This window comes from Triticum dicoccoides, chromosome 7A, assembly GCF_002162155.2.
Source record: "Triticum dicoccoides isolate Atlit2015 ecotype Zavitan chromosome 7A, WEW_v2.0, whole genome shotgun sequence".
Classification (NCBI taxonomy): domain Eukaryota; kingdom Viridiplantae; phylum Streptophyta; class Magnoliopsida; order Poales; family Poaceae; genus Triticum; species Triticum dicoccoides.
The window spans coordinates 741,100,411-741,104,954 of NC_041392.1; the positions used below are offsets into that span (position 1 = coordinate 741,100,411).

At 47.4% G+C, this 4,544-nt stretch overlaps 1 pseudogene; it reads right to left on the reverse strand.

Annotated features, from left to right (window-relative positions):
• Positions 1 to 854: 854 nt before the first annotated feature.
• On the reverse strand, positions 855 to 2,121 carry LOC119329471 (annotated as a pseudogene).
• Positions 2,122 to 4,544: the final 2,423 nt, after the last annotated feature.

Below are 4,544 nucleotides of genomic sequence, written 5' to 3' on the forward strand. Positions count from 1 at the left end.
CCCCCGCTCCTAATCTTATTTGGACGACAAAACTGCTGCTGCTCCTAATCTTCTCTGAACCACAAAAAACTGCTGCTGCTCCTCCTCGTCTCAACCTCTCTGCTGAACTGCCGCTGCTCCTCTCTCCTTCTGCTCCCTCTCCCCACGTCCCTGCTGCTGCACTTCTTCTCTGAACCTCTCTCTTGCTGCTCTCTCCATCCCCACGCTTCTGCTGCTTCTTCTCCAAGCCCCCACGCTGCTGCTGTTTCCTCCTGAAGAAAACGACCTGCTGCTGCTCCTCACTTGCGCCAACTTCTGCTGCTGCCCCTGTTCTCCCCTCAACCTTGCTGCTGCTGATGCCCTCAACTTCCAGCTGCTATCTCTCTTTCTACCTCTCTCTATCTATTTTTGGTAGCGACCCTATCAATTTTTGGAAACATGACATGCTAAATAAGGAAGCAATATACATGACTAAGGCATTCAAACATCAACTTGCACGTTATGCGACATTCTTGGTTTGAGCATTCTTGTGTAAGTGGAAAGAATAACTAAAACCTCGCAAAAAAAGAAGAATAACTAAAGACGTATCATATGATGATGCAAGCGCGAAAGCCATTTTCTTTCCTATGATCTGGAGCAACAAATATTAGATTTTCGAACTAGTATGTATTCTTTTCTTTTAACTAAGGGATGCCCTCCTAAGATGAAATTGCTGAATATACGTGCAAACCAAACCATGAATTGGCTGCCTCACCTAGCTAATTTGACAAGGAAATCAAGCCCAATAGCTAAGTCTATATATAAGCATGTGAGTAGAACAAGCAAACTATGCAGCCAGTGTCAAGAAGAAAAATATGATTGGGCTTACCAGTTGATCAAATAGTTGGTTCTGATAACAGCCGTGGGAAGCTAAAGTAGGGGATGGCACGTTTGCGATCAAACATATACACCGTCTTTATACAGACCTTGGCAATTTCATAAGTTTTGATATCCATTGAGTAACAATCAACATTGCCAATCTCAATGCCAGGCAGAGCACCTTGGAAGAACAAGAATCCCTCAGCTGCACCCACTGTGGAAATGGAATAGGCATGATATTGTCCAGGTAGTTGTACGATCTTCTGCAGCTTCCATTCATGAGAATTATCCTGCAGAGAGGTATGGTGGAGAGCATAGGACCCGTGTTGGCAGACAAAAGTAAACATCTCAATGGCTCCTTCCCTACCCTCAGCAACTTCATTTGGACGCCGATTATCATAGCTCGGGTCAGTGTCTCCGAGCTGCCGATGGTAGCTGGTTAGAAAATAGACGGTTGAAAACTTCAAAGTGCGTGTGTCCAGCACCATCAAATGGTCACTCCAAAACCAGAGACGTGTCCAGTAGAAGCAGTCCCGTACACAATCAAAACATGACATGTCCTCCAAAGAAAGGTGGTCAGGAGACTCAACCACATACCATTGCATAGTTGTGGACCGGAAGACAAAGAGGATGACCTTTCTTCGGCATCTTCCTATGCATATCACCTTGAAGGGCTCCTCCTCGTTGTTGTTGTTGGTTTTGGGAGCAAGAATGGGCTCGAATTCCCATAGGCAATCATGCGGCTGGGCGGCCAGATCCTCAGGTATGGTTGGAAGCAGCACATACCTCCTGGACAGGGGGTCACAGATGGCAAGGTGAAAGTCAGCGGCTTTGCACCGCTCCCGTTTGGTCCGAGTGAGGCGGCGACCATCATGGTAGAACTCAACGAGCTCGCTTCTGTTCATGAGGGAGATCCAATCGAAGAGGACGCGGCCGTCGCGGGCGCCAGCGGGGGCCTTCCTCGTTGGGCAGGACATCGGATGAGGAAGAAACAACAGCCGGGACGAAGGAGAAATCTGCGACGCACGGGCCAAGGGCGCTTGCGAGCGGGGCGGAGGGGTGTGGCGCCTGGGCGGGCTGGAATCCGGCCACGTCCATGAAGCCGGGGAGGGGAGGCCGGTGCAGCGCGCGGAAGCGGCGGCGGAAGGCGTGCCCTTTAATGACGCAGTAGAAGGAGGTGCAGGTGGCGGAGGCGCATAGCGTGTCTAGGGTGGGCAGGCGGAGGAAGATATCCTCCAGGAGGTCATCGGGGATGGGGATGGAGGCCAGCGCCGGCAGGGCCATGGCAGCCGGGGTGGAGAAAGGGGATCTAGGGTTAGGGTTGGGGATAAGTCTGCTGCTGGGGAGCGACTAGTGAGTGGGAGAGGGAGCTCTACGGAGCCTTTTTGTCTTGTGAGAATTCCTTATTTGCCCCTTTCTCAAAATCAACTTCCCTACTTGGCCAAAAGAAATATTTTATTTCCTATTTCACACTAATGATAAAATTTGTTCCTTATACGAAATTTCTGTCTATTTTACTCACAGACAATGTTAAGTGAGAAATGAAAGATAATTTTGCCCCTCTGTTAAAAAATAAAAAATTGGGCCGATATAAATAGAAACAAAAACTAAAATTAATATTTTACAGAAACTAAAAAGAAAAGTATACAGAACAGATATTAGCCTCTCTTTTTTTGCGGGGTAACAGATATTAGCCTCGGTCCCGACTACCGCTGCTTTTTTTTTCCATGGTCCCGACTACCGCTGCTTGTGCAGGTGGTGTATGGCGACCTTGTGTTATCAAACTACATTACTACACGAAGCAACGCAAACAAGTCCTACGATCTTAACGTACTTATCAAACAAGCTAATAACCGCCGGCTGGACTGTGCTAAGATTTATTGATCCAAACGTACGTGTTCGGGCACGCAAATACGGACGGGACGGCAATTTCATGGCTTGCCAACATCGAGGACATCGGTGGCTTCGTGCCGGACCGGGAGGAGTTTTCAGCTACCACGTGCACGTCACGGACAATGAGCCCATGCACGCTGGTGCTCCTCTGAAGATACCGGTGCCGTCCCGTTGAGCCTCAAGTTCTCACGCCTTCGCCCATGGGAGCCGCAGCTCCGCCAACTCTTGTTGTAGAAGGAATAGAGAGGGACATTGATGGAATCGTTGTTGTATTGGTTGAGCCTCGTGGGTATATATATAGAAATACATGATCATCTTAGAGTACAAGATAGTGTAGAATGAATCCTACGCTATTCTACTTTCCTAAATAACCATGACACTCAAACATTTGTCTGCATTCATAACCATAGCGACACAGACGGTGAGACTGAAGAATAATCTGAAGGTAACACGACGGATATCCCTTCACAGTCGTAACAGTCGACGCACCGCGGAAGTTGTTGCTAGAGTGAAAACCGATGAGGTTGCTCAAGCAAGGCGACAATCCTTTGTGCCAATGTCGAGGTAGCCGAGAGCGTAGGGAGGTGTAGCTGTGCGAGGGACAATCCTCATGCCACTGTATAATTAAAGTCACCAGGGCGTAGCAACCAGCAATGTACATCCCATCAAAAAAATAAAAACCCCACCTTATATATCATCCAATGCTTCACCTTCACATTGCCCATCACCAAACCCCAGCTTAGACACAACATATATAACTAGTTAGTAACCAACATATATTCTGGTGAGAAGCAATCAATATAAGAAGGAAGACAGTTTAGATGACTAGCCGCAGCAGGTGCGTAGTTATTTATTGACTTGGAAAAGTTAATCGCTTTGGCATTAGATTATGAGTAGATAGAAAAAATTACACCGAATACATGGCATTTATATGTACCCAGATATTGACCAACTCATTTTGATACTCGGAAATTCATTTTGACCAACTCATCCACCTCACAAAAATACCCATGGAAATGTTGTTCACAGGCTTACAGTAGATGGATAAAAGCAGTATTTGTTAGAGAGCAAGATGGACAGTGAAATAAGTTACAAAGTGTCAATCGGGTCTCTCATCATATAATGTTCCTGTTGGTTCAAGCTCAGCGTTCCACTTCAATTATCTCTCTTCAATTTTCAACTGATATGTATCGATCTACAGCTGTCTTGCTATGTACATGTAGAACCCCAGCACAATTTATGCAAGATAAAAATATGAGCTAGAAATATGCCTCAAAGTTATGGCCTTATGAGTTATTCCATATCACAGGAGATTAAAGTGCCGAAGAATGTAACCAGCACCGAGGTTCCAAATGTGACTGCCAATCGAGTTACTCATTTGACATTCAAGTTGGCTCAAGGATGATCTACATGTATTAGTCATCAGTTTCCAACTGTTACCAAATCTGATGCTGAAAAGGTTTATACTTTATACTAGAGCTATCCACATAAGAATGCCAACCAATGCATATGACCAAAGGCCGAGCTTAGTTGGGGCCAGTAGGGGCCATGGCTCCCCCAGCCTCAATCACTACCGGAATCGCACCCTATGCCGACGGCCAGGGCCGTCGGCATATCCCTGAATGGCTGTCGGGACAGGCCTATGCCGACGGCACCCGTCGGCATAGGGCCGTCGGCAACATATCCGTCGGCGTAGCCAGGAATGCCATCGGCATAGAAAGGCCGTCGGCATAGGCCCTATTCCAACGGTGTCCGTACATCTATGCCGACGGCCCCGGCCGTCGGCAACATTATCGCCTAACGGCGGCCGCCGT